The following is an 11,260-nucleotide window of genomic DNA, read 5'->3' as shown; positions in this document are numbered from 1 at the left end:
TCTCAGTGTTAGGAATGCTAGTGCAAAGACTTGTCCTTTACCTTAAATAGGATGTTCTGCATACCCTGGGCCCTTGAACCACAAAAAACTTCTCTAACTTGGCAAGCCCCTGAATCTTCATGGGGTTTATCTCCCAAAGTCTGGAACACTCATGTCTTTGGGGGGCATGTAAGGTATGTCACTGCCTACCAGGACGGCTGGCATGATGTCATTATTCTAGTGGGCCACTGTTGGGTGTTTTCTGGAATGAGAAGATGATCAAGGAGTCTACGGACCTTTCTGTGACAGAGAAAGAGGGTTGACATAGACTTGGGGCAAGATAGTGAATGTGGACTTGTATCCTTTTCAGATAAAGGTACACTTTTTTTTTTTTAAGGATAATGTGTGTATGTGTGTGTGTGTGTTTTAAAGATTTTATTTATTTATTTGACAGAGATCACAAGTAGGCAGAGAGGCAGGCAGAGAGAGAGAGGGGGAAGCAGGCTCCCTGCTGAGTAGAGAGCCCTGGACTCAATTCCAGGACCTGAGATCATGACCTGAGCTAAAGACAGAGGCTTCACCCACCCACTGAGCCACGCAGGCTCCCCAAAGGTAAACTTTTTAAAAGTTTGTTTGTTTAACTGTGTATGTATACATGTGTATGTAAGTAAGCTCTACATCCAATGTGGGGCTCAAACTCATGACCCTGAGAACAAGAGTCACATGTTCTTCCAACTGAGCCAGCCAGGTGCCCCAGGTAAGCTGCCTTTGATCCTCTTTAGCAGTGGGAAAGAACATGTTTGTCAGATCAATAGTCCCTTTCAAGTGCCAGAGGATGCATTACAGTTAGAATACCACATTCAACATGGCAGCTACAATTAAGGTTACGAGTCGGTTAGGTTTATGATAGTCCACCATCGTCTATCAGGAACTGTTTACTTTTTGCAAAGGCCAGAGAGGTGACCTGAATGGGGATATAATGGGATGAACACTCTTGCCTCCTTGAAATCTTTTATGATGGTACTAATCTCTGCAATTCCTTCTAGATGCAGTGTTGCTTCTCATTTACCCTCTTGGTTGGAAACAGCTGTGGGCTGGCTGGGTAGTATCACAGACTTCCAGTTGGCCCTTTCTACTACAAAGTTCAGGAAATTAAGGCAAAGATTCTGATAACTGCTAAATACACCTCTACCAATTTGTATTCTCAAAAATTGCGGGATTAACTACAGGATGGATCTATGAATGTGTTTCACCATTGCGCCATGGGCTTGGGCTAGAAGTCCTTTTATTACTTGGCATCCATATTCCTCACTCTAACTGGACCCCCCCCCAGTGATATTTTGAGACCCCTGGTATGATCAGTGACAGTGATGTATGTAATAGTAGAAACATTTACCTAGCTCTGACTCCGCTCACACTCTATATCCAACAGTCTTGAGAGGTTTTTTCTCCCCAACACAATCTCGTATTTAATCCATCCCCCTAAGTCTAATACCTTCAAGATCCATCTCTGGACATATTCCCCTGCTTCCTTCCAGCACACATCTGCCAAGGCCTACAATATGTTTCGTATAGAAGTCATGTGCTCCCCAGGACAGAGACCCTTGTTTTCCAGCCCAGGCCAATACCTGACTCTGGCTCTTAGCCTGGAAGCCACTGGGGCAATTGGTCAGGTATTGAGGAGGACAGGTGTCACCTTATCAAGTACTTGCCTTAGGTCAGGCTTTTGTAGCATCTGCAGACAAGGAGAGACTGCTTTCCTCCAGCAAGAGGGAATGGGATGCTTCTGCTGGAACAGAGAATCTGGAGTTTCAGGTTCTGAGGTTTCTCTGCTAATACATCCCTATCTCAGGCATTAGGACTCTTCTTTTGCTAGTGGGACTCTGGCATTGGCACAGGAGATGACAGAGGTTGTGCACACAGCCTCCTTTGCATCTCTGCCACCAGTACTGAGAAGGGCCCTCAACAAATAAAACATGGAGCCTCATTTTTAAGATCGTTCCTTTTAAGTTTCCGATTAAAAACATACTACATGTTCATTGTACAAAATTTATAAAGTACAGAAAAGTATAAAGATGTGGAAAAAATTGTCACCTATAATTATACTACCCAGAGGCAATTGGCACCTTTACTTCCAATCTTTTTTTTCTTTTTTTTAATGCCTATTTTAACCTAGCTGAGGTCAGGCTATAAATGCAATTTTATCTCTTCATATAAAATATTCACTTAGTATGAGAAAAATTGCCCATGCTATTAACATCCTAAGTTTTAGAAGCTGAATTTTCATAAGTAGGTAGAGCCAAATTTATTTAACTGTTCTGTTACTGGGCATTTAACTTGTTGCCAAATTTTGCTGTAAGGACAAGATTGAGGGTTTTAAAGGTAGATGTACTTGAGTTCCAGTCTTGGTTCTGCTTACTAGCTGTGTAGCCCTGGGTAAATTACTTAATTTCAAATTCATCTTCTAAACATGGGGTTGACAGTTCCTATCTCCTAAGGTTTTTGTGAGGATTAAGTGATACATTTAAACACCGAAAGCAGCTCCTGCCACATAGCAGGTGTTCAATAAATGATACTGGGATGGGACATCTTTCTGCAGAAACCTTGGTCCCCATTTTGGATGATTTCATTGAATTCTGAATTTTTTTACCCCCCCCCCCATTGCCCTCTGCCTTGTAGCATAATAATTAAGAAGAAAGACCTGGAAATCAGGCTGCGGGAGTTTTATATCTTGGCTTTACCAGTCACTAGCTGTTGAACTTCAGGCAAATGATTTTACTTTTCTGGGGCTCAGCTTCTTTGTTTATAAAATGAGGAAAATGATGCCATGTGTCTCATAGTATTATTTTGAGAACTGAATTGCTGTGTAGAAAATACTTAGATCTGCCTGGTACTTGATAAGCACTTTGTAACTGTGATTATCATCGTAATCCTCATTTTTTAAAAATGATTTTTTTATGTATTTGTCAGAGATAGAGAGAGAGAGGGACAGGGCACAGGTAGATTGAGAAGCAGGCTCTTTGCTGAGCAAGGAGCCCGACCCGGGACTTGATTCCAGGGATCTGGGATCATGCATGACCTGAGCCGAAGGCAGATGCTTAATTGGCTGAGCCACCCAGGCGCCCCCATTATGATCCTCATTTATTGGCCAACATTGTTACTCAGAATTTCTCATGGGCTGACTTTTCCTTCAGAATTCCCATTCTGTTGCTCAGTTCCTTAACACCCTACTTCCTCTTCTATCTTCTCCCGGGCCTAAAATCTAATTCTTATTTTATGTTATCTCTGTTTATTTTTTTTTCCCTTCCAAACCATACCTGAGGGGCTCCAAGTTTCTGGGGAATGTAATAATAGAAACATTCACCTAGCTCTGACTTTGTGCCAGGCACTGAGCTAAATGCTTTTATGTGGATTAACTCATTTCATTCTCACAACCGTCTCACGAGGTAGCTATAAATGTTATGCCCACTTTCTAGACGGAGGACATGGCAGTTTTGGAAAAATGTAACAGCTTACCTAAGCTCCTACCCTAGGAACTGGTGGAGTTAGGAATTGAACCCAGGTTTGTGGGATTCCATATCTTGTGCTCTAACCATTGGGAGATGATAACTACAGGGAGATGGTTAAGATTGTACACTCTAGTGTCAGACTGTCTGTGTTCAAATTCTGGATTAGTTGCTCTCACTTACTACTGTCATGCCTACTACCTAAGTCGCCCCTGAAAGGAATTGCTATTCCATTTGAGACAGAAGCAAATGTGGTCCAGTTGTATTTTTATATAGTGTTTTCTCCAAAACCCAATGTAGAACCTGCCACAGAACAGAAGCCTTATAAACACTTGCTCAAACAAATACATTCAATACACTGTTATAGGCACAGTGTGGGTTACGGGGTGATAGATGTGTTGTTTTTGCCCTCAAGGAACTTACAGATTAGGAGAAACTAGTCAGGCTCTTAAATCATCATAATATCAGGAAGAATGTGCTAATGTTTGCATGTAAAAAAAAAATTGTCTGGGGGCGCCTGGTGGCTCAGTCAGTTAAGCACCTAACTCTTGGTTTCAGCTCAGGTCATGATCTCAGGGATGTGAGATTGAATCCTGCACTGGCCTCTGTGCTGGACATGGAGCCTGCTTGAAATTCTCTCTCCTTCTCCCCTATTCCCCACACCCCCATGTGTGCTCTCTCTCTCAAACAAAACAAAACAAAACAAAACAAAACAAAACAAAACCTATCTGTAAAAACAAAGAAGAAGGAGAGGGTAATTCATTTTGGAATATCCACTAAGGTTTCCTGGAGAAGTTACTGTTTGAGATGGTACTGAAAGAAAAGTAATCTTTTTTAGGAGGAGGGTGGAGAGGAATGTCATTCTAGGCAGAAAGCAGGAAAAAGGCATAGAGGAAGGAGGGTTTCAGGTATGTTCAAGGAATGGCGAGTCACAGGAGGTTGTGTGAGCATAGGTTGTATGGGTAGGAGAAGGAGTTGAGGAAGGGTGAGGTGATGTCCAGCCTTGGTCTGCTGCAGTAGACTTTGTGGATTGTGCAGCACTCACTCATCTACTTCAGTAACAACTCCTGATTTTCATTCAGGGATCTACTCTACCTTATTTTCAGTCCATGTTGGTTGGGTAGGGCAGGCCCCATCCATACACATAGTGTAGACCCAGACCAACCGATGAATAGCACGACACTGCTAAAAGTGACATATGTCCACAGCAGACTAATCAGAGCCCCCAAAGCTCAATTTTCCTACACCTTCTACTTTTGATATGGGAGAAATGAACTCCCTTTTTCCCCAGAACTGGATCTAGGAGTGTGCAGGCTGGAGCAACAGCAACCATTTTGCGCTGTGAATGGATAGCATGACCAAGAAAGAGATTAAAAATTAAAAAAAAAAGGGGAAAGCAAAGCTGAGCGATGGAGAGAGAGAAACTAGTTCTGGAAAAACCAGCAGGGCTTGATCTCAGGACCCTGGGATAATGACCTGAGTTGAAGGCAGACACTTAACCAACTGAGCCATCCAGGGGCCCCTTTTAAAAAAAAAATGTTATTTAGTAATTTGAGAGAGAGAGAGAAAAAGCATGGTGGGGCAGACAGAGAGGGATAAGCAGACTTCCCGTTGAGTGGGGAGCCTGACCTGGGGCTCCATCCTGGACCTGGAGATCATGACCTGAGCTTAAGTCAGAGGCTTAACCAACGGAGCCACCCAGGCGCCCCTGGACTAATCTTAGTAACAATATTGAATGGGAGAAGAAGGAAGTCTCAGAAGGTTACATTTATCATGAAGCTTTTTTTGAAGTTCAAAAGAGCAAAACAATATGTTGATTGGGCATAATAGGTACATGACAATGATATATTTTTTAAAGATTTTATTTGTTTATTTGACAAACAGAGATCACAAGTAGGCAGAGAGGCAGGCAGAGAGGGAGGGGGAAGCAGACGACTCCCTGCTGAGCAGAGAGCCCGATGTGGGGCTGTATCACAAGACCCTGAGATCACGACCCGAGCCAAAGGCAGAGGCCCAACACACTGAGCCACCCAGGCGCCCCGACAATGCTATTTTTCAAAAGAGAAAAGGCAGATTATATTCTTTAGGTCTTTGAATGACTCTGCACATGTCTCTGAAGTAAGTATTCCAGCCATGGGAAACTGAGGCATAGAGAGGTGGTCACACACCGAAGCACAAGGCTGGCCTCCAGAACGTGAACCTTTGTCTGAGTTGAGGTTACCAGCCTGGGTAGGCCACAGGGAGTTTGTCATCTCTCCGTCTGGTCAGAAAGCCACCCACCACTCTGCTCTAGGGCCCAACCACCTAGATCCAGGCAGGCTGGGAGGCGGTGCTGTCTGGGGCCTGGCACATCCCCCTGCAGCCAGCACAGGGCAGGGAAATACTGCTGGAGCAGCGACAGCTACAGGGTATCCCTGTAGGTCTTCTTCCTCCTCGATCTGGAGGGCCACAGTGAGCCCACAACCCTGAACAGACCCAATCTGGTGGCTGAAGTGGGCAGCTGTGTTGAGAAGCACCACAGCCATGTAGGCCGCTCCCTGGGGCCCCCAGTCTTCCTCGAGGGACTCCTCCAGGCCATCCAGCAGCAGGAGGATGGGCGCTGGGCCCAGGGCCTCATGGGCAGAGCACAGAAGCTGGAGGAGGTCGTGGGTTAAGAGTGGGTGCAAAGTGGATCTGCTGTAGCCCCAGGGGGTGGAGCGCTTAGAGCGGCTCAGTTTACGGGAGTATTGAGACAGACTTGGCAATAGTTTAGAAGGGCAGGATTCTGTTGGGATAAGAATGTATTTTTCCAACCTGGATGCTTTTTAAGTGAAGTAATATATGTACTTGGGAAAAAAGTTAAACCAATTCAAATTGGTAGTCACTGAAAAATTAGTTTCCCTCCTACTCCAGAAGTTTAGGCCTTTTACTCAGAAGTGATCAATGTTGACAGTTTCCTAATGGCTTTCCTGGATTTTGTTTTATATGTGTAGATACACACGCATGTGCATGTACACACACACACATACCTTTTTTCACATCCAGTTTCCCCACGACCTCCGCGCCCCTCCAAAAATCTTGCTGTTTTAATTTAAACAGTATACTTTGGAGAAAGTTCCATTTCTTCACATACAAATGTACTTATTCTATGTTATTTTTTTATTTTTATGTTTTCTAAATCAGCCTCATGCCCAGCATGGAGCCCAATGCAGGGCTTGAAATCACAACCCTGAGATCAAGACCTGAGCTGAGATTAAGAGTTGAATGCTTAAACTATTGAGCCACCCAGGAACCCCCAAATGTACTTTAAAAAAAAAATGGCTACAAAATGTTCCAGAGTGTGGTTAAACAATTATTTATTTAAAAAGTCCCCGACTGATTGATGGTCATTTAGATTCCTAACATTTTTTGTTGTTACAGATAACACAAGAATAAACATCTTTGTATGTATATATCTTTGTGTAATGTACAAGAACATCTGTAAGGTAAATTTTTAGAACCAGAAGTGCTGCATTAAAGTGTTTGCACATTTGGAATGTCAATAAATGGTACTAACTAGTCCTTCAAAAAAATCATGTTAGTTTATATCCCTCCAACAGTATACGAGGTGCTTGCTTCCCTACCCCCTTATCAACATGTCCATCCTGGATTTAAACCCACCTTTTTTCTTTTATTAAAGTACCAAAATACCTATTTAAAAGAACGGCATCGTAACAATTCCTTCTCGGGGCAAGAGCTGCAGTTTTGTTTGGGTTTTAGCTTTCTGAGAGCAGAGCTCAGCCTTCTGCCCTGTGCTGTGTTCACCACTCTGAACGGTTGGGGCAGGTGACAGAATAACTCCAGGTCACCAGGCAAAAGGGCAGGCCAGACCCCAGGCCTGTGCCTTGCTTGATGAGAGAAATGCAAACAAGCCCAGTTCTATTATAGAACACAGAGCCATTGTCGGGAAACCATAAATTGCTGACTTGCTCCTGCAAACAATCGATACTCAGAAGCTGAGTCCAGGAATTCTAAAGCTGCATCCTGCATGAAGGGCTGCGGGGTCGGGGGGGTGGGGAGGGCAGGGACAGCGATGCTCTTAGAAATGAAAACAGCCACAGACACACTGGTGGTACTTCCTAGAGAGCCTCGAAAAAGACCCCGTGTCCCCTTCACTGTTCCCTCTAATGGTCCCAGAATCAGAAGCTGCCAAAGCTGGAGTGGATCAGGAAATGATCATATTCTAAGAGAGGGCACACATGTAGGTTGAGTGCCTGGGCAGTTCCAAGAAGTAAGTGTGAGAGAGAGTGCACCACGCGCAGTGGTTATTAGAAGATACACCTGGGCTCAAATCTTCACTCAATCACTGAGCAGCTTTCTGACCTTGGGCACAGCACTTCATCTCTCTCTGCCTCAGTTGCCCATCTATAGAATAGACATAGTAACACTTACCACAGGAGGTCATTGTGAGGATTTGATTGAATGATTATGTTCGTAAATAACAGCATGGTGCCTGGCTCTTTGTAAGGGCTGAAAGAATTACTATTATTGTTATTGTTAATAATAGCAATAGGAGCTGAGGGGGTGAGCTAAAAAAGGTTTCCTGGAGGAGGGACTATTTGAACTAGATCTTAGGAAATTGGGAAGATTTGGCACGCTGGAATGAATAAAGAGAACGGGTGAAGTTCACATGTAAGGCTGTCTTATAGCTTCCTGGACCTAACCAGGAGACATGCCAAGGACGCATTAGTAAGCCAGTGTGGAGAGGAGAGCAGAGTACAGGTGGGAAAATTCTGCTGTGGAACATACTAGTCTTCACTTGAATGAGACCTCTAGTGACACTGGCATCCAAATTAGAGCACGGAACTGGGTGCAGTTGTAGGAGTCTGCAATGGAAATGTTTTCCCTCATTAGGAGCCCCTTTTGAGAGGACTTGACCCCTTGGAGTCTTGGGGACAATATGAGGAAGCACCGTGTGTTGGAGTGGGCTCATAATACTTAGTGACATCACGGAAACAAGCTCTGGATTTTCCACTGAGCTCCAAGAGATACATTTCCGTCAAACTGTCTATTTCTCCAATATTTCATCTTCCATAGGGACATGACACAGACTTCTTCCAGTGCCCAGCTGCCATGACAGTTCATTGCCATGACTGCCCACGTCTCATGATAAAGCATGTTGTAAGGAAAATGGAAACCAGAGCTTGGTAATGTTTCCCCTGTCCCAGCCCCTTTGGAGATGATAGTTATTGCATCTTATCTCATGAAACTTTGGCATCTCCTGCCCCTTCCTGTGAAGATTCCCAGATGGAACTAGGCTGCAACACACATCATGGGGAAGAGTGGGGTCTTCCTCTATCAGATGAACACCATGATTCAATAAATCCTGAATGTAAGCTAAGGGACAGATGAGGCTCAGTGTGAGGTTCCCAGTTATCTGCCTATTTAATACATGGGAAAATGCGGGCAACAGAGGCTTTAACTCCCTAATGCCAGATTTGCCAGGAGAGCTTGGATTCCTTAGGCAACAGTTTAGCAAGCCATGGCAAAGAGCCTCCCTCATTTGTACTGAGAATACCTCGATTGCAATGCCCATATCATAGCAGGTGGCAAGAGCCATCTATGTTCCAGGGAAGTTGTCCTTAGGAAGTAGAGTGTCAACCTATGACTGGAGAGGGACCCGGGACAGAATGTAGGCAGGAGGACTGACGGATCTGGACAGTCTTCTGACCCAGGCAAGGAAACTGGGGTTCAGACAAAGCTTTGGTTTCTGGCAGAAGAACTGAACCAACTCAGGGGTTAAGGGGACATCAGAGTTCTTTTGTAGGCTCACTGGACCAGGCTTGGGGCAGTGAGATCAATTTCACCTTGGCTTGCTGTACTGAAACAATCCCTCTACTGAAACTTACATGTGGGTTTCTCTTGTATGGATAAGATGGGAGTATTTTTTTTTTTAAGATTTTATTTATTTATTTGACAGGCAGAGATCACAAGTAGGCAGAGAGGCAGGCAGAGAGAGAGAGAAGTAGGCTCCCTGCTAAGCAGAAAGCCTGATGTGGGGCTTGATCCCAGGACCCTGAGATCATGACTGAGCCAAAGGCAGGCGCCCTGGGAGTATTTATTTTGATTAAGTTTGGTTATTACATGTGAAAAGAAACAGTGGGCTGGTAAGGCTGACTTTCTTTCGTAGAATTGTGAAGGTCATCAGTCCCAGGCTGACAGAGTACTCCATGATGTCAGTGGCCCACGTTCCTTCTCTATTGTGACTCCACCGTCCTCAGCATACGGCCTTCATGTCATGGTCCATGATGGCTACTCCTGCCACATGTCTGCATTCCAGTTAGCATAAGTGAGAGACAAAGAGGGGCAGACTCCCCCAACTTACGGACATGCCTCAGAAGTAGTGCACACCACTTCTCACATCCCATTGGTCAGATTTTAGTCATATGGCCATACCTAGCTACAAGGGAGGCTAGGAAATACAGTCTTTTTTTTGGGTGGATAAGTGCCTGGCTAAAATTCATTTCTTGTTACAGAAAGAAGTACGGAGAAATGAAAACTGAGGGGCAACTCGCAGCCACTGCTATAGTCAGTTTATCGTCTGTTTTCCTAAGGGACTGGATATCCTGAAGACACAGGGAAAGATTGAGGCTAGAGACTCAACTGTCTGCATAAAGTAAGAGCAATATTGCTAATTATCCTGCACGAAGTGTGTAACAGGTGCTAGGTGTTGTTCTGAGTGTTTATGTGGTTCGACTCCTCTGAGCCTTACAGAACTCTATCAGGTGAGTGTAATTACTATCCCCAGTTGTCTGATGAGGAAATTAGGCTCAGAGAGATGGAATACTTTGCTGAAGGTCACATAGCCAGCAAGTAGTAGATCCAAGACTTGAAGTCAGGTAGTCTACCTAGACCCTCAACCATTCCCAGCACCTGCCCTCCTTCCCATCTAGTGCCTCTGTTTCTGAGACAGCCTTGCTCTTTCCAGTCACTGAGCCTGGGCTCTGCCAGAATACTTTCCCCCAATTTCTGGCTCTAGCAAGCTCTACCTGCCCTTTAATGTCTAGCCCAGATAGTATGTCCCTGACCCCACCTGCCTCTCCAGCTGCAGAGGGAGGCTGCCCCTCTTTCCTCTTTGTTCCCTTTGCTAGTTGCTCCCAGCCCTGTACTGGGAGCTCTCCTGAATCAGGGACCCCATCTCATACCTTAGTATCCCCAACCCTTGGCATAGTGCCTGTTCGAGGAAGGTCCTTTGTGTTTGTTGAATGAGTAACTGACCCCATTATTTCACATACAAGGAAACAAGTCCAGAGAGGCCGAGGGTCTTGTCCATATCACAAAACAAGTAAGAGAAAGAGCCAAGGCTAGCCCCCAAGACTCCTGACTCTCAGCCCTGCTCTCTAGTACATAACCACCCTGTTTGTGTGCAAAGTTTGGAAAAGCCTTCCTGCACCTTTGAGCCTTTCTTAATTCTGTCTTACATTCACCCCAAAAATGACCTCTTTGAGTGTCCTGGTGGGAGAGTGAGTTTTGGCAAGTCTTGTCTGGGAGTCATGAGGCAACAGGGAAAAATAGACAAACAATCCTGGGTTGTATTTTGCTGACCCAGTCCTCACAAACAGCAGAACAAAACGCTCAAAACTTGAGCTGGGGCCTCTGGCCAACAGGGCACCAAATCAACTTGCATGGAATTCACTAAATCTTCCTCCCTTTCTTAAAATGGGGTGGTCTTTAGAGAGGAAATGTTTTCTCGTTTGTTTGGATTTTCTTTAAGGCAAAGCAAAAAACATGGAACATTTCACAAGGCCCTAGAAGCT

General features: G+C 44.7%; 1 pseudogene; it reads right to left on the bottom strand.

The window, feature by feature from the left end:
- Window positions 1–5,533: 5,533 nt before the first annotated feature.
- LOC111154383 lies at window positions 5,534–9,063 on the bottom strand (annotated as a pseudogene).
- Between the last annotated feature and the right edge of the window lie 2,197 nt (window positions 9,064–11,260).

The sequence above is a fragment of the Enhydra lutris genome, unplaced genomic scaffold (assembly GCF_002288905.1).
Source record: "Enhydra lutris kenyoni isolate GAN:26980312 unplaced genomic scaffold, ASM228890v2 scaffoldscaffold37, whole genome shotgun sequence".
NCBI lineage: Eukaryota > Metazoa > Chordata > Mammalia > Carnivora > Mustelidae > Enhydra > Enhydra lutris.
The sequence above is the reverse complement of the archived record's forward strand: the minus strand, read 5'-3'. Positions and strand labels throughout refer to the sequence as shown.